At 41.6% G+C, this 25,016-nt stretch overlaps 1 protein-coding gene across 12 annotated transcripts in view; it reads right to left on the bottom strand.

Moving 5' to 3' along the window:
- Positions 1-25,016, bottom strand: part of LOC131278822 (uncharacterized) — a 146,963-nt gene that overhangs the window by 43,246 nt on the left and 78,701 nt on the right. For 7 of the 12 annotated variants that reach the window (XR_011649106.1, XR_011649107.1, XR_011649108.1 and 4 more), the window contains 3 exons: positions 23,257-23,378; positions 22,030-22,177; positions 9,172-9,259 (listed from right to left, as the gene is read on the bottom strand). The exons of 1 other annotated variant lie outside the window; for it this stretch is intronic. The gene's annotated coding sequence lies outside the window, so the exon portion shown is untranslated. The remainder of the gene's footprint in view (positions 1-9,171; positions 9,260-22,029; positions 22,178-23,256; positions 23,379-25,016) is intronic. 4 more of the 12 variants (XR_011649109.1, XR_011649104.1, XR_011649110.1 and 1 more) reach the window with 2 other exon arrangements.

Here is a 25,016-nt window from a genome sequence, read left to right as displayed (position 1 = left end):
AAACACATCTTAAAAAAATGGAAAGAACTAAAATCATACAGAATGTGTTTGTTGAGCACGACGGAATCCAATTAGCTATCAACAAGAGAAATGCCACAGAATATTTTCCAAATGCTTAGGAACTCAGCAACATACTTCTACAAAATTCATGGGTCAAAGAGGAATCCTCGGGACATTGATGTGGCTCAAGCGATTGGGCTCCCATCTATCATAGAGGAGGCCCAGGGTTCGATACCCAGGGCCTCCTGGTGAAGGCAAGCTGGCCTGTGTGATGAGCTGGCCCATGCAGAATGCTGCCCTGTACAAGGAGTGCAGCTCCATGCAGGAGTGCTACCCCGCGCAGCAGTGCTGATCCACGTGGAGAGCTGATGCAGCAGGATGACACAACAAAAAGAGACACAGAGGAAAGACAATAAGAGACACAACAAGACCAGGGAGCTGAGGTGGTGCAAGAGAATGGGTGCCTCTCTCCCACTCTGGAAGATCCCAAGATGTATTCCTGGAGCCACATAATGAGAATACAAGCAGACTGAGAAGAACAGAGCAAATGGACACAGACAGCAAATGGAGGGAGGGGAGAGAAATAAACAAATAAATCTTAAAAAAAAAAGAGGAAATCTCAGGGGGAATAAAAAATACATTATACATTTTAAAATCAATGGAAGTGAAAATACAACATATCAAACTTTCTGGGACATAGCTGAAGTAATCCTGATGTTGCCAGATTTCCTCCGGGTTCTTGACTATGTTGCATAAAAGAATTTAAGAATATGCCAGTTTAGTTAGGCCAGTAATTTATTAAGGAAATGGGAGAAGAGAATAGAAATGGGAGAAAATAACAGATTATGGGTCCCAGATATACTTGCATATTGGTCCAGGTAGAGAGAGGAAAAAGGGACAATTTAACTTATGTGCTTGATTTTTAAACCATTAATTGTTCCTCCCACTTGTTAATGTTCAGGGGAGGAGTCCCAATTGTTTGCTGTTTTCATTGATTACCCTACCCATCAATTCCCCTGTGGCGGGGGGGGGGGGAGGCAATGATAAGGTCCCTTGAAAATATCCAGGGCTTTTCCTTAATCCTGGACCATCAAGGAAAATTCTCATGGGTTCTTCCAGATGTTTTCTGGTAGGAGTCTTTCTCTCAGAGGATTTTCAGGTGGAATTCCATGGCCACGTGTTTCATGGCCATACTTTTCTGCCAGATCCTGGACTCACCTTTTCATTCCCTAAAGTAGCCCCTTCACAGAGAAAGAAATTTGTAACACTAAATTCATATATTAAAAAAGAAAAGGGAAGCAGACATGGCCCAGTGGTTAGGTTGTCCGCCTACCACATGGGAGATCCACGGTTCAAACCCCGGGCCCCCTTAACCTGTGTGGAGCTGGCCCACGCGCAGTGCTGATGCATGCAAGGAGTGCCATGCCACACAAGGGTGTCCCTGCATAGGGGAGCCCCACACGCAAGCAGTGCGCCCCATAAGGAGAGCCGCCCAGCGTGAAAGAAAGTTCAGCCTGCCCAGGAATGACACTGCACACACGGAGAGCTGACACAACAAGATGACGCAACAAAAAGAAACACAGATTTCCGTGCCACTGACAACAACAGAAGAAGACAAAGAAGAACACGCAGCAAATAGACACAGAGAACAGACACCTGGGGTGGGGGGAAATAAAAAATAAATCTTAAAAAAAAAGTTTCAAATCAATAATATAAGTCTGCACCTCAAGGAACTATAAATAGAAGAGCAAAATAATCCTAAAGTAAGCAGAAAGAAGGAAATAAAGATAATACAGATAAGAGCATAAATCAGTGAAACTGAAAGCATTAGAACAGTAGAGGAAATTAATGAAACAAAGAGCTGGGTTTTTTTCCAAAAGATCAATAAAACTGACAAACTCCAGCAAGATTGACAAAGGAAAAACAAGAGCATATCCAAATTACTAGTATCAGCAATGAAACAGATGATATCCCACAAACCTTCAGATGTCAAAGAATAATACTATAAAATTTCTATACAAATTAACTTGACAATTTTGAAACTTCTTGAATTTTTGAAGAACTTTTTGAAAAAACTACCACAACTCACCCAACATGAAATTGGTAATTTTAATAGCCTTTTAACTATTAAAGAAAATAAATTCATAGTTTTTAAAAGTTTCCCCCCAAACAAAAAATCCAGGCCTAGATATTTTTCTGGCAATGTCTAGCACACATTTTAAAGAGAAATAACACAAGTTTCATACAATCTCTTCCAGAAAATAGAAAACTTCCCATTTCATTTGATGAAGACGATATTTCCCAGATATCAAAACCAGGCAAAAATAGTACAATATCCCTCATGAATATAGATGCAAAATTCCTTAACAAAATAAAAGCAAATATAATTCAGCAAAACATGATGAGGATTTACAACATATGTGACGTTTATTTCAGAAGTGCAAGTCTGGTTCAATATTTTAAAATCCATCAATACCATCAACCATATTAACAGGCTGAAGTAGAAACATCACATAATCGTAACAATCAATGTAGAAAACATTTGACAAAATTCAACTCCTGTTCATGATAAAAGCTCCCAGAAATAAGGAAGCAGCTATGGCTCAAGCAATTGAGCTCCCACTTACCATATAGAGGACCTGGGGTTGATCCCCGGGCCCTCCTGGTAGAAAAGAGAAGAGGCATCCCAGACGTGCAAAGTTAGGTGCAAGGCCCCCATGTGGCACAGAGATGTGCAAGGCCCCCCGTGAGACAAAGCATTGCACCAAAAAGATGATGGTGCAACCAGACAGAGGAAAAAAAAGCTCTCAGAAACATAGGAAGAGAGAAGAACTTCCTCAACTTGATAAATGACATCTACAAAAAAACCTACAGGTAACCTTACACTTAATGGTGAAGTACTGAACACCTTCTCCCTAACATCAGTGAAAACACAAGATTGGCACTCTTTTCTTATTCAACATAGTGCTGGAAGTTCTAGCTAGGCAATAAATCAAGAAAAGGAAACATAAGGCATGCCAATCAGAAAGGACAATATAAAACTTCTCCTATTTGCAGATAATAGGATTATCTGTATAGAAAATTACATGGAATCTACAAAAAATACTCTAGATCTAATAAGTGATTTCAGCAAGGTCACAGGATATAAGAAAAGCATGCAAAATACCAATGGCAGTTCTATGTACTAACAGTGGGCACATAGACACTGAAATTGAAAATACAATACCATCATTCAAAAAATTTAACTGCTTAACAGTAAATCAGGGGGCATTTTCAGGACTTGAATTGTCCTGAATGACATTGCAAAGACAGATACAGGGCATTACCTATCCTACCATAACCTACAGAATGGAGTGGGAGAGAGTGTAAACTACAATGTAAACTATAATCCATGCTTAGTGGCAATGCTCCAAAATGTGTTCATCAATTGAAATGAATGTACCACACTAAGGAAAGAAGTAGTTAATGTGGGGAAAAGTGAGAGGTGTGGGGAGTGGGGCATATGGGAATCCCTTATATTTTTTATGTAACATTTTATGAATCTAAGTATCTTTTAAAAACAAATAAGAAATACACTTTTTAAAAATTAAGTGTAAATCTAACAAAACACACAGGACTTGTATGCTGAAAATTACAAAATATTAATAAAGGAATCAAATAAACTCTTAAAAAAATGGAAAGACATAACACATTCAGTATTGTAAAGATGTTAATTCCCCCCCCCACCCATTAAAATACAGGTTTAACACAATTGTTATAAAAATCCCAGCAAGATCTGTTGTAGGGGAAGCGGATGCGGCTCAAGTGATTGGGCTCCCATCTACCACATGGGAGGTCCATGGTTTGATTCCCAGAGCCTCCTAAGAAAAGCTGGGCTGAGCAGAGAGCTGGCGCACACAGAGTGCTGGCCCACGTGGTGAGCTGATCCAAGTGGAGTGATGGTCTGTGCAGGACTGCTGGCCTGCTCAGGAGTGGTGGCTCTAGCAGAGAGCTGGTGCAGCAAGATGATACAACCAAAAGAGATAAAGAGGAGAGACAATAAGAGAGCAGCAGGGAAGTGGATGTGGTTCAAGTGATAGGGTTTCCGCCTACCATATGGGAGGACTCGGGTTTGATCCCTGGGTTCTCCTGGTGAAGAAGAAGAAGAGAAAGCATGCCTGCTGGGAGCCAGTACCTGCGTGGTGATCTGAGTGTCCACACAGTGAGCCAAGTGCTTACACAGTAGCCAAATGCCTGCATGGTGAGCTGAGTGCCCACACAGCAAGCCAAGTGCCCATGTGGTGAGCCAAGTGCCCACATGAGTGCCCACATAGTGAGCCAATGCCTGCATGGTGAGCCAGTGCCCACATGGCAAGCCGAGTGCCCACACAGTGAGCCAGTGCCCATGCAAGTGAGTCATGCAGCAAGATGATGACACAACAAATGAGAGACAAAGCAGGAAGAGTCAAGGTGAAGTGCAGCAGAAACCAGGAACTGAGGTGGTGCAGCTGACAGGGAACCTCTCTCCACATCAGAAATCCCCAGGATCAAATCCTGGTGAATCTTAGAGGAGAAAAAATAAGAGAAGAAAAAAAGAGAAATAGATACGGAAGATCACACAGCAAATGGGTACAGCAAAAGCAGCAAGGTGGGGGGAGGGGGAAGGGAAGGGAGGAAATAAATAAATAAATAAATCTTTAAAAGAGATCCAACAGACCAGGGAGCTGAGGTGGCACAAAAAACTGAGCACCTCTCTCCCACTCCGGAAGGTCCCAGGATGGTTCCTGGTGCCGCCTAAAGAGAAGACAAGCAGATACAGAAGAACACACAACAAATGGACACAAAGAACAGACAATGGAGGGAGGAGGTAAATAAATAACTCCTTAAAAAAAAAAAAGATCCTTTGTAGGTAAAGACAAGATTACTCTAAAATTTGTAGGGAAAGACAACCAGCCTAGAAGAATTAAAACAGCTTTGAGAAAGAAGAATGAAATAGAAGGAATCAATTTGCTTATATTCAAGGACCAATTATATAGCTACGGTAATCAAGACATTGCAGCATTGGAATAAAGATAGACAGATAGATCAATGGAACAAAATACAAATACACTCAATTGATTTTTAACACAGGTGCAAAATTAATCCAATGGAGGAATAAAAGCCTTTTCAGGAAATGGTGCTGGAACAAGTGAACATCCATAGGCCAAAAAATGAACCTCAACCTATTTCTCCCACATTTTACAAAATTTAACTGAAAATGGCCACAGATTACATGTAGAACATAAAAGTATAAACTTTTTAGAAAAAGAAAAGGAGAAAATCTTTAAGATATGATAATAGGAAAGAGTTCTTACTTTTGACACTAAAAGCAAAATCTATAATTGGAAAAACTGATAAATTGGACTTCATCAAAATTAAAACTTTTTGCCCTTCTAAAGAGAGAAATTCTATTTATTTTTTAGGAAGTACCAGGGATTGAACCTGTGGCCCCATACATGTTCAAACACTGAGCTATACTTGCTCCCCAAAAGTTCTCTTTAAATGGGTGAATTTTATAGTAAGATATGTTGACTATATCTCAACAAATCTGTATTAAAAATAAAGTTACCCAATGGAGGAAAATATTTGCAAACTACACATCTAACAAATGACTATTATCTAAAATTAAAAAAGAACTCTCAAAACTCAAAAGAATAATGACAAAAAAACATGAAAAGACCTTTTTCACCAAAGAGGAGACACAATAGACTGATAAGCAGATAAGCACACGAAAAGATGTTTAGCATGATTAGTCATTAGGTAAATTAAAACCACAATGTGATATCACTACATGCTCATCAAAATGGTGTTTTTCCCTTCTCTTCCTCTCTCTCTCTCTGTCTCTGTCTCTCTGTCTCTGTCTCTCTCTCCCCCCCTTCCTCGCATTCATGGAATTCCAGCAAAAGCAACTTAAACTATCAAGACATCCCAGTTTCAACCAAAGATTTCAAAACATATGGAGAAACAGGCAAAGGAGAAGATTAAAGCACTAGAAACCATCAATGGGTAAGACCACACCAGGGACAAACCAGACCAAGACTTTTTTTTAATGGTCCTAAATATTTTCAAAGAGCTAGAGGAAAACATAGTCAGAAAACAAAAGGAAATCAGCAAAATAATAGCTGAACACAAAGAGATTATCACTAGAGATGGAAATTATGAAAAGGAACCAGAGTTGAAGACCACAGTAATGATAATAAAAAAAATTCCCCAGAGGCGTTCAAAAGCATATGGGAGCTGGAAGAAGAATCAGTGAACTTAAAAACAGTTGAAATCACTCATCAGAGGACCAAGAAAAAGGAAGAATGAAAATAAGTGAACATAGCCTGAAGAACATGTGGGACACCACCAAGCATACCAATATATGCATTGTGGGAGTCCCAGAAGGAAAAGAGAGAAAAGAACAGAAGGAATATTCAAAGGAATAACAGCTGAAAATTTCCCATGAAAGACATAAATATACACAACCAAGGTACTCATCAAAATTCAAGAGGATAAACCCAAATAGACCCACACCACACCATGTTATAATCAGATTGTCAACTGCCTAAGATAAGAAAGAATTCTGTAAGCCACAAAAGAGAAGCAACAAGTCACATGCAAGGAGCCTCAATAAGATTAAGTGCCCATTTCTCTTCAGAAACCATGGAGGAAAGAACGTATTGGGAAGACATATTTCAAGTGCTGAAAGCAAAAAACCGCCAACCATGAATTCTATATCCAGCAAAATTGTTTTTCAAGAATGAGGATAGGATTAAGACATTCCCAGAAAAACAAAAGCTGAGGGATTTCATCAACACTTAAATGACCCTACTAGAAAGGCTAAGTAAAGGGAGTTCATGTTGAAAAGTATAGCAGTTTGACATTATTGATGAATTCCAAAAAGAAATATTGGATTACGTTTGCAAACTGATCTTCTCCTCTGGGCATATTAGATTGCATTGCATTCAGAGGTTTACTTGATTAAGTAATCAGGTAAACGTCCTGTGCCAATAGGGCATTGAGTCCCCACCCCACAGTGGGTGGGAACTGTCAGATAAAAAGACATGGCAGGGAAGCGGACTTGGCCCAATGGATAGGGCATCTGCCTACCACATGGGAGGTCCATGGTTCAAACCCCAGGCCTCCTTGACCTGTGTGGAGCTGGCCCACGCACAGTGCTGATGAATGCAAGGACTGCCATGCCATCCATGTAGGGGCATCCCCCGTGTAGGGAAGCCCCACACATAAGGAGTGCGCCCTGTAAGGAGAGATGCCCAGCATGAAAGAAAGTGCAGCCTGCCCAGGAATGGCGCCATACACACAGAGAAGCTGACACAACAAGCTGACACAACAAGATGATGCAACAAAAAGAAACACAGATTCCCGGTGCCACTGATAAGGATAGAAGCAGTCACAGAAGAACACACAGCAAATGGACACAGAGAGAAGACAACTGGGGGGGGTGGGAGAAATAGATAAACAATAAATCTTTTTTCAAAAAAGACATGGCAAAGGGCAGAGTTTGGGGGTTTTTGGTGTGAGAGTTTTATGTTGGAATTTGATGCTGAAGACTTAAGCTCGAGCCCCAGAAAGTAAGCACACAGAGGAAAGAGAAGCAAGCCCCAGAAAGGGAGGAACCCAGGAAGCCTGAATCCTTGCAGACATCAGCAGACATCTTGTTCCAACACGTGAAAGTAGTCTTTGATGAGAGAAGTAACTTATGCTTTATGGCATGGTATCTGCAAACTCCTACCCCAAATAAATGCCCTTTATAAAAAACAACCAATTTCTGGTATTTTGAATCAGCACCCCTTTGGCTGACTAATACAAAAGGAATAGACACTTATTAATTGACTGAAGCAATAAAAAGAAATAAAGATCTCCAGTAAATATAATGACAGGGATAAATATAAACACCAGGACTATTGCATTTTTTAGTGGGTAACTTCAATTGTTACTTCTTACAGGATCTAAGAAACAAATGCATAAAATGTAATGATAAATCAGTGGTTTGGGACTCATAATACATAAACATGTAACTTGTGATAAGAACTACATAAAGGGAGAGGGAGATGAAAGACTATGGGAACATAGTGTGTGTATACTATTAAAGTTAAGTTGGTATCAAAGAAAACAAGATTGTTACAGTTTTAGGATGTTAAATTTAATCCTCATGGTAACCATTAAGAAAATATCAGATAATATGCAAACTCAAGGAGACAAAAAATAGAGTACAGGTTATCAGGAATGGGGGGCAGAATGGCGCCCCACACACGGACAGCTGACATGACAAGATGACACAACAAAAAGAAACACAGATTCCCAGTGCTGCTGATAAGGATAGAAGCAGTCACAGAAGAACACACAGCAAATGGACACAGAGAGCCAATAACTTGGGGCGGGGAGGGATGCGGAGACAAATAAATAAATAAATAAATAAATCTTTTTTTTTAAAAAAAGAAAGAAAAAAATGAGTAGGGTTTCTGTTTGAGATTAAGGGAAAGTTCTAGTAATGGATGGTGTTGAGAATACCACAACATTGAAAATGTGATTAATCCCACTGAATGGTATTTTGGAGGGGTTTAAGATGGAAATATTTATGGTGTATATTTGCTAACATAATTAGAAAAAAGAATGGAAAACTACACCAAACTAGGCTATGGACTATAGATAGAAGTAATATTGTGATGATGTTCTTTCATCATTTGTAACAATTGTGTCATAACAATTTAAGGTGTTGGTAGTGGAATGATGTATGGGAATCCTGTATGGTATGCACTGATTGTCCTTTTAAATTTTGAAATTAAAAAAGTTTTGGGAAATAGAGGTGATTCAACTAGTTGGGCAACTGCCTGCCACATGGGAGGTCCCAAGTTCAGATACAAGCACCTAAGCAGACACCGCCTCCCACCACAATGAGCTAGATGCCTCCTCCCACCATGAACTGGACACTGCAACGTGCTAGATTCTGTCTCCTGCTGCAATAAGCTACATGCTGCCACCCACCACAATAAGCCAGGCATCACCGCTTGCCACAATGAGCTCCACACTGCATCCTGCTGCAGCCAGCTAGCAGTGCAATGCACCCCCACTGCAACAAGCAGGTGCCACAAACCAGCAGATGTCACAGCCTTCAGGGAGCAGATGTGGCTCAGGCCATTGGGCACTCACCTTTCATGTGGGAGGTCCTGGGTTTGGTTCCCAGTGCTTCCTGGAGAAGGTGAGCAAACAATGAGCAGACAGATGAGAGAACCATCTGCTGTGGGGGTGGGGATAGAGAAAAAACAAAGTAAATGAAATAAATCTTTAAAACATTTTTAAAGAGTAGGCAAATAAAAAGATAATGACAAATGCAATATGATACTGGATGGGATCTAAGAATTGAGGGAAAAGGCTCAAAAGGGCATTATTGGGGGAAGCAGATGTGGCTCAACTGATAGAGCATCTGTCTACTATATGGAGGGTCCAGGGTTAATCCCCAGGGCCTTCTGACCTATGTGGTAAGCTGGTCCATGTGCAGTGCTACCTCATGCAAGGAGAGCCATGCCACACAGGGGCGCCCCCACATAGGGGAGCCCCACGTGCAAGGAGTGTGCCCTGCAATGAGAGCCACCCCACATGAAAGAAGCACAGTACACCCAGCAGTGGTGCTGCACACACAGAGAGCTGGCACAGCAAGATGATGCAACAAAAGGAGACGCAGTTTCCCAGTTCCACTGGATAATGTGAGCAGATGCAGAAGAACACACAGCAAATGGACACAGAGAGCAGACAATGGGGGAAGGGGAGAGAAATAAGTAAAATCTTTAAAAAGGGGCATTATTGGGACATAAAAAAAATTGGAATATAAACATAAGCTTAATATTGATGTTAAATTTCCTGAACTTGAGAACAGCACTTAAGGTGATTACATAAGTGAATATCTTCGTTCATAGAAGATATACATGAAAGTATTATGTGTTCAAGGAATATGATATGTGTAACCTGCTCTCAGATGTTTAGTTAATAGATAGGCAGGCAGACAGGCAGGCACACAGAATGGTACAATGAAGATGGCATAATGTTAAAATAGGTGACTCTGGGTATCTGGGGTGCAGAAGTTCTCTGTATGGAGTTTGTATTACTTGTGTAAGTTTGTATTTTGTATTATTTTTCTACACTTGAAATTATTTCAAAATTAAAAAGAAAATGAACAGAGTCTCAGGGCACAAAGAATCTAACATTTGTATTATAGGAGTTCCAGAAGAAGAGAACAAAAAGAATGGAACTGAAAAGAGTATTCAAGGAAACACTTGGCTGAAAACCTCCCAAATGTTACACAAGACACAAACCTACAGATTGAAGAAGCTGAGCAAACTCCAAAGAAATCAACACCTGGACACATAATAATTAAATTTCTGAAAACTAAAGACAACATAAAATATCATGAAAGTAGTTAGAAATGACACATTAACCACAGGACAATTTGAATGATAGATTTCTTACCAGAAACTATGAAAGCCAGAAAGAAGTGGCACATTTTTCAAGTGTTGAAAGAAAAGTACCATCATCAGCAAACTCTATTCCCAGTGAAAATATCCTTCAGGAATAAAGAGTAAATAAAGGCATTCTCAGATGAATGGAAATTACAAGACTTTGTTACTAGAAGACCCACTGTTAAAGATTGGCTAAATAAAGTTCTTCAAACAGATAGGAAATGAGCAAAAAGAAGCATCAGGAAGGAAAAGCAATGGAAAGAGCAGGAATATGAATATAAACAAAAGGAATCCTTTTCTTCATAGGCTTTATAAATCATATTTTATGAATAAAACAAAAATCATACCACTATCTGATTCTTGGATAGTGATATTTAAAACCAGGGAAGGTAAAGGGAACTAAATGGAAGTAAGGATTCCATATGTCATGATATGGGGTAAAATGTTTATATAAGTCAACTAATTAAATTGTTTTCCAGAAGAAAACAACAGAAAAATCAATGAAACAGGAGGAGGGGCAACATGACATCAGAGTAAGGAGCTTCAAGAGTCAGCTTAACCTACAATGCAGTTAGTAATCACCCAGAACTATCTAAAGTATCCTGCAAAATCCTTGGAAGAATGGAAGAAGGAGACTGCCCATCTGCAGTGATGATTCATGAGTAGAGCACTCGATGCTATGGAGATTGGTGCCCATCCCCCACCAACAGTGCAAGCTGCCTCAGGAGCTATTCTCTGGCTGAAGTTGGAACCTCCATTTCCCAAAAATGGGGAAGGAAGATACAGTTGGGCATCAACTTCAGCTACTGATTAGTAAATCTGACTGTCTAAAGTCTCATCCTCAGAACACCTAAAGTTTGAACCTGCCCAAGTCAGAAAGAGACTGGTAGCCTCCATTTCAACTCTGCCTCTAGCATAAGGGAAACCAGGGCTGATTGAAAAATCACAGTGATGGGAAGGATCAGCTTCTTTCCATCCAGGTCAGATTGCTGCTCCAGCCTGGGCTCCAGCCCCACCTCCAGCAGGAAAGAAGCTGAGGGGACCTGCACTAGCCTCTCCAGGCAACTATAGAAAGTTTCAGCCTGAACAGACTAGATTGTTGGAGACCTGTGGGCTCCATTACCACCCCTTGATAGAATAGGAGGGGCGGAGGGGGGGGGTGTTTCCTTAGCTTCTCCAGGCAGCAGCAGGTGCTTTTGGCCAGCACAGACTGGATTGTTAGACAACTGTGGCTCCATTCCTGCCCATGATAGGACAGGAGTGAGGCAGTGTTTCCTCAGCCTCTCTGGGCAACTGCAGGCACTTTGGTCTGCATGGACTAGATTATTGGGCACTCCTAGAGCTCCATCTCCACTCCTAGCAGGGGAGTTGGGGGGGAGGGGACAATTCTTCACCAGTCTACCTGGGCAACTGTGGTTAGTTTTAACCAGCAGAGCTTAGTTTTCCATGCATACCTGCAGCACCATACCCACCCTGAGCATGGGAGGAAGAGGTATAAAGGTTCATCAGTCTCTTTGGGCAACTAGAGTCTTGGCCTGCATGTCTTGGACTACTGCACATGTCTGCTGCTCTGTTCCTACCCTGGCAGGGTAGAAATGTGGGAGAGGCTTCACTGGTTCCTGGGCAACATGGGAAGCTTCAGCCTCCATGGCTCACAGTACCAACTGTATCCTTGGCTCCTATTATGCAACCAGCAAGGGAGAAAGGGCAAGAAACAGATGAAAAAGAGCTGAAAATTTTCAGATTAGCTAAATGTGAAACTATAAGATTCCAAATTAAGTTGAACCAAGTATCAAAGATGGGTTGTAACACAAAGTCAATCAAATAGAAGCCCTAGAGTAAAGAGAGAAGCTATCTAGAATAAATATATCTAGTAAACCAGGTGCCAAGACACCAACAAAAAATTACAGTCCATGCCAAGAAACAGGAAGATGGCCCAGTCAAGGAACAGACTAAGTCTTCAGTTTAAAGAAGTTGAGACAACTAATCATATGCTCAAAGAAATCACCTTAATAAATTCAATGAGATGGCTAAAGAGATTAAGGATATTATAAAGATATTGGATGAGCAAGAAGAAGAATTTGAATGCATACATAGAAGAATAGGAGATCTTAGAGCAATGAAAGTCACAATAAATGAAATTAAAAATACACTGGAAGTATATAACAGCAAATTTGAAGAGGCATAATAAAGGATCAGTGTGCTTCAAGACATGGCCTCCAAAAACAAATATAGAAAAGAACAGATGAAGAAAAGAATGGGGAAAAAATTGATCAGGGCCTCAGGGAACTACAGCAAGTAGCAAACTACAGCAAGAGACATGCAAACAAATGTGTCATAGGTGTCCCAGAAGGAGAAGAGAAGGGAAAAGGGGCAGAAGGAATATATGAGGAAATGATAGTAGAAAATTTCCCAATCCTATTTGAGGACATAGATATCCATGTCCAAGAAGTACAGCATACTCCCAACCAAATAAATCCAAATAGATACACTCCAACACACATACTAATCAGAATGTCAAATGTCAAAGTTAAAGAGAAAATCCTGAGAGCAGCAAGAGAAAAGTAATGTATCAGGGAAGCAGCTGTGACTCAATCGATTGGGTTTCCATCTACCATATAGGAGGCCCTGGGTTCATGTCCTGGGGCCTCCTTGTGAAGGGAAGCTGGCGTGTGTGCTGTGGAGAGCTTATGGCCCAAACACCACAGAAAGCTAGCACCGCAAGATGATGCAACAAAGGGAGAGAAACAAACACAGAAGAATATGCGGTGAATGAACACAGAGAACAGTCAGCAAGCAAGTTGCAAGTGAGTGGAATAATTTTTTTAAAAGTAATGTATCACATACAAGAGATGCCCAATAAGATTAAGTGCTGACTGCTCATCAGAAACCATGGGGGCAAGAAGGTACTAATACGATATATTTAATATACTGAAAGAGAAAAACTGCCAACCAAGATCATATCCAGCAAGATTGTCTTTCAAAAATGAGGGTGCATTTAGAATATTCACAGATAAACAGAAACAGAGAGAGTTTGTAACCAAAAGACCAGCTTTGCAGGAAACACTAAAGGAAGTGCTACAACCTGAAAAGAAAAGACAGGAGAGAGAGGCTTAGAAGAGAATCTAAAATTGGAGATTATACCAGCAAAAGTAAATAAACATGCAAAAAAAGGGGGGAGAAAATAAGATACAACAGATAAAATACAAAAAGGCAAAAGGGGTGAAGAACTGCCTTTACAGTAATAAAATTGAATGTTAATGGACTAAACTCCACCAATTAAAAGGCAAAAACTGGTTGAATGGATAACAAAATATCAGCCATCTACTTGCAGTCTACAAGAGACTCACCTTAGACCCAAGGATACAAATAGATTGAAAGTGAAAGTCTGGAAAAAGATATTCCACTCAAATACTAACCAAAAAAAAAAGGCTGAAGTGGCTTTGCTTATATCTGATGAAATAGACTTTAAAAGCAAAGCTGTTACTAGAGACAAGGAAGGACATTATATATTAATAAAAGGGTAATTCCCCAGAAAGAAATAATCATAAATGTATATACGTGGGGAGGAGATGTAGCTCAAGTGATTGGGTGTCTGCTTCCCATGTATGAGGTCCTGGATTCAATCTCCAGTGCCTCCTAAGAACTAACAAACAAGCAAAAGGGCCAGCTCTCATTGGGGAGTGGATGTGGCTCAGTGGTTGGGTACCTGCTTCCCATGTGGGAGGTCCTGTGTTCAATCCCTAGCACTTCCTTTAAAAAAATGTATATGCACCTATTCAGGATGCCACAAATTACAATGAGGCATACACTGGCAAAAGGGAGAAATAGATGTCTCTATATGGTGGTTAGGCTATTGGGTCAACTTGGCCAGGTAATTGTGCCCAGTTGTTTGGTCAAACAAGCACTGGGCTAACTATAATACAAGGGCATTTATGGACTTTAGTCACCATTGACTATACTGTAGCGGTAAATCATAGATAGCTGGTTATAATTACATCAATCAGGGAGAGTGCCATCAGCAATGAGTGATGCTTAACCCAAGCATTTGAATGCCTTAAAAAGGGAAGTGATTCCAGCATTGACAGAGAATTTCCCAGCTTGTCTTTAGACAGCCAACATCTCCCAGAACTTGTCAAGAACCTTCACTGGACTTTCATTGCAGCCCTTGGTTGCAGCCTGCCTGCGGAACCTGGACTTGTGCATCCCCACAGTTGCATGAGAGTCTCTTATAGAATCACATACCATTGACAGATATCTCTTGTTGATTCTGTTTCCCTAGAGAACCCTGAGGTTCCCTGGAGAATCCTCTACAATAGTAGTTGGAGAATTCAATACACCATTGTCATCATTGGTTAGAACATATGTATGGAAAAACATAAAGAAACAGAGCTTGAATAATATGATAAAAGAACTAAACCCAATAGACATATACAAAACATTGCACCCCAAAACAGCAGGATATATTCAAGTCCTCATAGATATTTCTCCAGGACATACCATATGTTGTGTCACAAAGTAGACCTCAATAAATTTAACAACACTGATATTATATAAAGACTTTCTCTGATCATAATGGAATAAAGCTGGAAGTCAACAACAGGCAAAAAAAATGGGAAAATTCACATATATATGGAGATTAAACAACACATTCTTAATTAGTGGTCAAAGAAGAAACTGTGAGCAAAATCAAGAAATATCTTAAGATGAATGAAAACTAGAACATAACATATTAGGATCTATAGGATGTAGCAAAGGCAGTACTAAGAAAGAAAATTGTAGCCCCAATGCTTACACTAAAAGAGAGGAAAAAGTTAAAATCAATGACCTAACTACACAGCTGGAGAAACTAGAAAAAGAACAGTGAACTATTCCCAAAGCAAACAGAAGGATTGAAAAAACAAAGACCAGATAAGAAATAAATGAAATTGAAAACAAAAAAAATAGAATAGAGAGAACTAACAAAACCAAAAGTTGGTTCTTTGAGAAGATAATAAAATTGACAAAACTTCAGCTACATTGACAAAGAAAAAAAGGAGAGAAAATGCAAATAAATAAAAACAGATATGAAAATGGGGACATTACTACTGATCCCACAGAAATAAAAGAGATCATAGGAGGATACTATGAACAACTGCACATCAACAAACTAGACAATGTAGATGAAATGGAAAAATTCCTAGGAACATGAATACATTTATCCTAGCAGAAATAGAAGACCTCAACAAACCAATCACAAATAAAGAGATTGGAACAGTCATCAAACAGTTCCCCAAAATGAAAAACCCAGGACCAGTGGCTTCGCAGGTGAATTCTACTAAGCATTCATAAAAGATTTAATATGAATCTTAAGCTCTTCCAAAAAAAATTGAACAAGAAGGAATGCTACAAAACTCATTCTATAAAGCCAATACCACCCTAATAGCAAAGCCAGATAAAGATATTAAGGAAAAATAAAATTATGGACCCATTTCTCAAATGAATACAGATGCAAAAATTCTCAGAAAAATACTTTCTAATCAAATACAACAACACATTAAAAGAATTATTTATCATGATCAAGTGGATTTTATACCAGGCATGTGAGGGGAGTTCACCACAAGAAAATTAATCAGTGTAATACACCACATTAATAAATCAAAGAGGAAAAACCACATGATCTCAATTGATGTAGAAAAGGCATTTGGCAAAATACAGCATCCTTTCTTGATAAAAATACTACAAAAGATAGGAATTGAAGGAAACATCTTCAACACAATAATGAGTATATATGAAAAACCCACAGCCAACACAGTACTCAAAGGTGAAAGATTGAAAGACTTCCTGTTGAGATCAGGAACAAGAAAAGGATGCCCACTGTCACCATCATTGTTCAGTAAAGTGCTAGAAGTTCTAGCTAGAGCAATCAGGCAAGAAAAAGAAATAAAAGTCATCCACATTGGAAAGGAAGAAGTAAAACTTTCTCTATTTGCAGGTGATACCTAGAAAGTCCCAAAAAATCTACAACAAGTCTACTAGAGCTAATAAAGGAGTTCAGCAGAGGGGCAGGATAAAAAAATTAATACATGAAGATCAGTAGTGTTTCTATACACTAGCAGTGAGAGATCTGAGGAGAAGTCAAGAAAAGATTCCATTTAAAATAGCAACTAAATGAATCAATTTTTAGGCAAAAAAACTTAATCAAGGATGTATGGGAAGCAGACTTGGCCCAGTGGTTAGGGCATCCATCTACCACGTGGGAGGTCCACGGTTCAAACCCCGGGCCTCCTTGACCCATGTGGAGCTGGCCCATGCGCAGTGCTGATGCACACAAGGAATGTCCTGCCACGCAGGGTGTCCCCTGTGTAGGGGATCCCCATGCGCAATGAGTGCAGCCCATAAGGAGAGCCACCTAGCACAAAATAAAGTGCAGCCTGCCCAGGAATGGTGCCACACACATGGAGAGCTGACACAACAAGATGATGCAACAAAAAGAAATACAGATTCCCGTGTCACTGACAACAACAGAAGTAGACAAAGAAGAAGATGCAGCAAATAGACACAGAGAACAGACAACTGGGGTGGGGGGAAGGGGAGAGAAATACATAAATAAATCTTTTTTTTAAAAAAAAGGATGTAAAGCACTTGTATTCAGAAAACTACAATGCACTGCTAAAAGAAATCAAAGACCTAAGTGAATGGAAGAATACTCAGCTTTCATGGATTGGAAGACTAAATATCATTATGATGTCAATTCTACCCAAATTGATATATAGAGTCAATGCAACCCTGATAAAAATTCCAAAAGTCTTTTTTAAAGAAATGGAAAACGGAATTATCAAATTTGCTTGGAAGGGTAAGGTGCCCCGAAGAGCTGGAAACATCGTAAAAAGGACTTAAACATCTTAATATGAAGACTCTCATTTCCAGGCTCTAAATATTATCTAGTTACAGTGGTTAAAACAACATGGTGCTGGCATAAAAGCATACATGTACACCAATGGAACCGAACTGATGGTTCAGAAACAAACCCTCGCATTTATGATCAAGTGATTTTTGACAAGGCTATCAAGCACACCCAGCTGGGGCAGAACAATATATTCAACAAATGGTGTTGGAGAACTGGATATCCATATCCAAAAGAAAGAAAGAGGACCCCTATCTTCACACCTTATACAAAATTAACTCAAAATGGATCAAAGACCTAAAATATAAAAGCTAGAACAATAAAACTCTGAGAAGAAAAGTAGGGAAACATCAAGACCTGGTAGTAGGTGATGGATTTTTAAACCTTACACTGAAAGCAGAAGCAATGAAAGAAAAAAATGGATAAATGGGACCTCCTCAAACTTAAACACTTTTGTGATTCAAAGGACTTTGTCAAGAAAGTGAAAAGTCAGCCTACTCAATGGGAGAAAATATTTGGAAACCACATATCTGATAAGGCTTGATTTCCATGCTCTATGACAACTCAACAATAAAAGCACAAGCAATCCAATTTAAAAATGGGCAAAAGCCCCTCTCAGTTAGAGGTGGAATGCACATCACCATCCCAGAACCCTCAGGAATGGGGAATAAAATATGGACTAGAGAGAACTTATTGGTATTCTACTATAGACTTATTATGATTCTAGCAATGGAAAAAATTATATCATTGATGTAGAGAAAGTGACCACTGGAGGTGCTAAAGGCAGGGAGAGGGAAAAATAGGTGTAACAGGAGCATTTTCAGGACTTGGTATTGTCCTGAATGACATTGCAATGACAGATACAGGATGTAGCAGTTTGATATAGTTATGAATTCCAAACATAGATATTGGGTTATGTTTGTAAACTGTACTGTACCTGGGCATGATTAAATTATGATTAGGGCTTTGATTGGCTCACATCAGCAAGGTAAAAGGCATGGTAAAGGACAGAGTTGGAGATTTTGATGTTGGAGTTTCAATTTGGAGTTTGATGCTGGAGTCTTGAGCTGGAGCCCCTGGAAGCAACCACACAGGAAGAGAAGCAATATCCAGGAAGAGAAGGCCTGAGCCAGAAGAACACAAAGGGATAGAGACAGCTCCTTAGACATGGCAGAAACCTCAAGGAGAGAGACCGAGCTATTTGTCTGATAGCCTACAGCTGACTTTGTGGAGAAAACAGAGGATCTGAGCCCAGAGAGAAGCAAGACCCTGGAAGAGAGGAACCCAGGAAGCCTGAATCCTGGCTGACATCGGCAGCCATCTTGCTCCTACACATGGAAATAGACTTTATTGAGGGAATCACTTATGCTTTATGACCTGGTATCTGTAAGCTCCTACCCCAAATAAATACCCTTTATAAAAGCCAGCAGGCTTCTGATATTTTGCATCAGCACGTCTTTGGATAATACACAGGCCATTATATATCCTGCCATAACCTACAGAATGGAGTGGGAGAGAGTGTAAACTACAATGTAAACTATAATCCGTGCTTAGTGGCAAAGCTCCAAAATGTGTCCATCAATTTCAATGACTATGTCACACTAATGAAAGAAGTTGTTAATGTGGGGAAAAGTAGGAGGTGTGGGAAGTGGGGCATATGGGAATCCCTTATATTTTAATGTAACATTTTATGTAATCAAAGTATCTTTTAAAAATAAAAATATAATAGAAAATAATAAATTTTCAAAATTTAAAAAATGGGCAGAAGACTTAAATAGACATTTCTTTAAAGAGGACATACACCTCCCATGGCCCACTGGGTGGACTGTGGGAGAGGGTGGGCTATGGTGTGAACCATTGACCATGAGGTACAGCGGTGCTTAGAGATGTATTCACCAAATGCAATGAATGTCTCATGATGATGGAGGAGATTGTTGCTATGGGTGGGGGGGGGGAGTGGGGTAAGGGGGGTGAAGGGTATATGGGACCTCATATTTTTTTAATATAACATTTAAAAAAATAAAGACAAAAAAGAGAAAAGAAAAAAAAAGAATAAGTTGAACCAAATATCAAAGAAGAGCTGTGGGGGTAAAAAATAGGCAATAAAGAGAGAAATTGGCCATCAGAATAAATTCATCAACATATTCAGATGCCTAGACATCAACAAAAAATTACAAGCCATACTTGGAAACAGGAAGATATGGTTCAGCCAAAAGAGCTAACCAAATATCATGAAGAAATACAGTATTTAATACAATTAATCATTGATAATTACACAACTCTCCTAAATCACTTCAAAGAATTTAAAGAAAACAGGACTAAAGAAATAAAGGATATTAAGAAAACACTGAGAGAGCATGAAGACCTTATAGAAATGAAAGACACAATGGATAAGATTAAAAATATGTTAGCAGAGGGGTTCAATGGTGGCAGGGGAGGAATTCTGGTGTGGGGTGTTATTGGTGGGGGGGGGTACATGGGAAGGAGTTCTCCAGGGCATATGTGCGGGGTGCATAAAAATGTTTGGATATTTTTCACTGGTTACAGTTGGGAACAATGGCTGGGGGAGTGCTGAGTTCCTGGCCAGGGGAGCTCTGTCGCATTCCCTAATGGAACAGCAACAATCCCCCAAGTTACTAGTTTATTGGACTTACCCCAGCCAGCCAACAGGGAGGTGAAGAAGGTAAACCACCTCACCAGGGAGCCAAGAGTGCCCACAACTGAAAGCAGGAAAATTGCATTCATCATCCATGTGTAATCTAAGCACCCTCTCAGTACAGAGGTGGAGTGGACATAACCATTCCAGGATCCACAGAATGGAGGGATAGAGTATGGATTAGAGTGGGTTTACTGATATTCTATTCCAGAACTATTGTGATTAGTAATGGAAGTAAATGTAGCATTGACGTGGAGAAAGTGGCCATGGTAGCTGCTGAGGTGGGGAGTGGGGAGAAGAGATATGATGTGGGGGCATTTTCAGGACTTGGAGTTGTCCTGGGTGGTACTGCAGGGACAGTTACTGGACATTGTGTGTCCTCCCATGGCCCACTGGGTGGACTGGGGGAGAGTATGAACTTAAATGTGGACCATTGACCATGTGGTGCAGCAGTGCTCAGAGATGTGTTCACCGAGTGCAATGAATGTCCCATGATGATGGAGGAGGTGGTTGTTATGGGAGGAGTGGGGTGAGGGGGGTGGGGAGGTATATGGGAACCTCATATTTTTTGAAGGTAACATTAAAAATAAATAAATAAAGACAAAGAAATTTAAATAAACAAAATACAAACAAAAAAATATATTAGAAGCTCATAAGAGCAGATTTGAATTGGTGATTTTGAAGACAGAACACCTGACCTAGAAAATACAAAGAAGAGAAAGAGAAGAGATTGGGGAAAAAAAGGAACAGAACCTCAGGGAATTGAATGATAGTGCAAAATGCACAAACATTCGCATTATTGGTGTCCCAGAAGAAGAGAATGGAAAAGCAGCAGAAAGAATGTTTGAAGAGATAATGACTGAAAACTTCCCAACCCTTATGAAGGACATAAATATGAATATCCAAGCAGGACAACACACCCCAAACAGAATAAACCCAAACAGACCTACCATGAGACACCTTCTATTCATAATGGCAAATACCAGAGATAAAGAGAGAGTTCTGAAAGAAGCAAAAGAAGAGGAAAGCATCACATACAAGGGAAACTCGATACGATAAAGTGCTGCGGCCAGCGCAGCAGAAGGTCCCTGAGGAGGGGCGGTGGGAGGTTTTAGAAAAAGAAACACACAAAGATAGTGGGGACCAAGTGGACCTGAAGGAGCAGATGGCAACTTCAGGTATCTAAGCTGTTTGCTCACTTTATTTTATACCACAAGTACAAAGAGCGCATTCAGCGGTTTTCACAGGAAGGTCTTGTTTCTAGGTCACTACAAATATCAAAGTAACTCTTTGTTCTTATTAGCCCTCTGATAACACAGTTTTCTTGGAATTCTTATTCATACTCAGGAGATTTTGTTCAGCACATAACCTTGCCCAGGGGCCCCTCCTTCATTATCTACAATCTTTTTGTGAACCTTGGAGCCTGCTTCTGGGGACCCTGCTTTGCAGGGCTCTCCACATATCCCCCTTTCTTTTAACAATAGGAAAAAGGCTGCCAGCTATGACTGTGCCTGTCTTAGGTTGGCCCCCTCTGGGGTTCTTACCCATTATTGCCCACCAGCCAGCAGGGACATGAGTCTGATCCAGGTGGTGCTTTCTCAAGGGGAATTGTGCACAACTCATTGCGTGGCAAGGCCTTTTGAGTCAGACACAATTGGGTGCTTTCTATTTGCAAACGGTATATTTGGCGCTGTAGTTGTGCACATGCTATGGGCGACAGGCACCGGAGAAGTAGCAAAAGACAGGCCAGGGCTAACAGATACCAAAAGCTGTGACTGAGGTGGTCCCAAGGGGTGAAATTTTGCAAACTATTTAACAGACTGTTAGCAATAGCTTCAGGATCTAAACTAGTGAGATGAGCCAATTGGAGGGCCAGGATCTCGTCATGTAGGCTTTGCAAATCTATACTAATAATTTCAGGGTTCCAAACCCCTTGTAAGTGAAAACAGACAGCTGTCCAGTTCCACTTTGTATCATTGTCTACCACAGGGGTAACACAGATAAAAGCATACCGAGGATGGCACTGGAGGCGCATCTGATGTTGTAAAGCATCGAGTTGATTACCCAAGGAGATAACAGTTTCTTCCAAAGCATTTAATTTTCGTTCCAATTTGTGATCAATCTGTTCTTGGTCCTGAAGGGCCAAAGACGTATTTTGTGCTAAAGAATTGATGAAATGCGCAGTTTGAATACTCTGAGAAACCACAAGCCCAGCAGTAATAGAGGATGCAATGACTGTTACAAGGGTACTAATGCGGCCACAGTTACACCTAAGGCTCGAGGGCGCGGGGGGGAAGGGGGTTGCAATTGTTGTTGGACAATTTGCAGCCCTCTGTCTCCAGTGTCACTATACCGGGGGTATTTAAACGGTGCGGGAAGCATAAGAAAAGGAGGCTGATGAACTATCAAAAGATCATCATCCCAATTAGCAGCGGTAACACAGTTAAATTACAATGCAAACAGTGTACATAAAATACCCTTCCACCTCTGTAATGTGAACAGTTCCTGCTCCAATAGCATAACAGGCGGGCGCACAGGCCGGAAGTCCCTAGGCAAACAGGAGCCGCAAGTCCACAGTTCCAGGATTAGTAAAGTTAACGTGATGCGTGGCAGCTACCAGTCGCCTCAGGTCTGGTGAGGTACTCGCTCCGGGCTGGTGAAGACATTGCCAGCAAAACCTCCGCCGACAAAAACTAGAAGCGCGGGCGCGCGGCCAGCAGGTGGGCGCGGGGCACACGCCGGGTGGTCCCAGGTGGCAGCGTTGAGTAGGAACGGAAGTGCTTGCCACCAAGGGGAGCCCCTGAGGTTCCAGGTCTGTTTCACTGGAGCACAGCGGCAAAGGGGGCCGCGAGTGGTGGGCACCAGGCGTGTCATTAGAGAAACCCCATTTGCGAATAGTTTGAATAAGTTTGTTCAAGTCCCGGGGGTCTGCCCTACCGCCTCCAAAGGCGGTTTGATTTTCCCGTCGCCCACGCAGGCAGCCGTGACTGCCACGGGGAGAGAGGCAGAGGGGGACAGCTGGGGTTAGACCCGGAAAGTTAAATAGCTGGATCGCCTGTGGGGTTACATGGCTACCATAAAACCCACCAAGCAAGGCCCATGACTTGCATTGAACGATTGACTGCTTGGAGGTCTTGCAAGAGCATCCAAAGACCTGATTTCTTTTTGATAACAAAAATAGGGATATTCCAGGGCCTAAAGGATGGACTAATATGGCCAGCAGCTTCTTGTTCACTTACCAGCCACTCAGCTGCAGACAATGTGTCTCTAGGAAGGTGCCACTGATCCACCCGGACAGGAGAATCGCTTAACCACACAAGAGCGGCAGCGGTATTCTGGGGGACAGACCTTTCAGAGACCCCTGCCGAAAAAAAGAATAACCTAAGCCCCAAAGATCGGCTTGTGAAGGGATGCTGACAGCCAAACCCGTGCCCTGCTGTTGTTTTCCAAGGCCTCATGTGGGATCAAAGTTCTGATGTAACATCTTTTGAGTTACTGCTGATGAGCGGCTGACTAGAAGTAAGCCCAGCCCAGAGAGCGCATCCCATCCCTAGAGATCGATAGGCAAGGAAGGTAGGATGGAAGGTTGGAGTCCTCCTCTTCCTCCCTTTAAGGAGCTGAGAGCTACAGGAAGGGCGGTGGGCTGCACCGACCCCCTGTAAGTCGGTGGAAGTGGGGGCAAGGGGCCACAGAGCAGGCCAATGCTGTAAAGCAAAAACTGAAATACCAGCCCCAGTATCAATGAGCCCTCAAAAGACGTTCCATTTACAACCAGGCGAGGGGAGGCCGCTCAGGGCGAACGACTTGGGCCCAGTACGCCACTGCACCCTGTCTGAGCGAAGGATGTAAGGGGGTTGCTGGAACTGACGGAAGTGACAAGCGAGCGAATGGCTTGGCCCTCTCAATTGCCAAGATACACCATGGGCCAAAACAGGCACGCAAATATATTGAGAAAAAGGAAGATGTAGTCAGAAAGGGGAGCACTTGTAGTGCATAGGAGGTCATTTGGGGCACCCAGGAACAAGTCCCATGGCACCCGAAGGACTGGGTCCACCAGCGCCCTGGGGATGGCTCGTGGCCCCACTTCTGGGGTTAAAACCACCTGGAGGAGGCACAGAGGTCCAGTCCATGGAGAAAAGGCTGGTTGGGCATTGAAGAGTAAAATGATCCATGGCGAGTAACTGGGAACTCTTTCTGTACCTTTAGACTCTGCTCTTTGTGAAATGGGAGTGTGCTCAGCAAAAATGCCCCCACTATTTGTTGGGGTCAGGGCTGGCCCTGGCCTCCCTTTCCCAAACGTTCAAGAGGGATTCCGGTCACAGCGGTTTTAGACCCACACTCATTAGCCCAGTGCCGCCCACGCTGGCAGTGAGGACAAATGCCTGGTGCGGCTTGTGCAGGCGGAGTCATAGAAGTTGCACGAGGCCGCTGGAGAGCAGTCCCTACAGGACATGCACACTTAAAATGTCCTGGCTGATGACAGTGAAAGCCAACAGGTGATTGAGACACGGGTCGGGCAGTAGCTGTCTTAGATGCGGCAGCCATGACCCCTGCGGGGCCTATATCAGCACACAAACAAATATAATCAGTAATAGAAGCAGTTTTCCTAGGAGGGCGAATAGCATCCTTGCACAAACTGTTAGCATTTTCGAAGGCTAGCTGTTTCACCAACAACCCTCCAGCCTCATGATCTGCCACCATATGTCCAAAAACTTTAAACAAACGGGCGACCAAGTCAGCATGCAGCTCTTCAGGTCCCTGCACCACCTCGGACAACTCTGAAGACTTCTCTCCCCGAGAGGGAAGCTGTCTCCATGCACGCAAGACACACGCTAAGTTGTTGATAGGCCTGAATCCATACAACCATTGCTGCTGTAAGGGTTCACATGCTGCAGTTCCAGTAAGTGTATCTAAGGGAAAAGGTACTCCATGGGCCCAGTTACACTCAGCCTGGGCAGTGCCTTCTTCAAACCCATTACTTTTCCATAACAGATAATTC

The sequence above is a fragment of the Dasypus novemcinctus genome, chromosome 6 (assembly GCF_030445035.2).
Source record: "Dasypus novemcinctus isolate mDasNov1 chromosome 6, mDasNov1.1.hap2, whole genome shotgun sequence".
Lineage (NCBI taxonomy): Eukaryota > Metazoa > Chordata > Mammalia > Cingulata > Dasypodidae > Dasypus > Dasypus novemcinctus.
The sequence above is the reverse complement of the archived record's forward strand: the minus strand, read 5'-3'. Positions and strand labels throughout refer to the sequence as shown.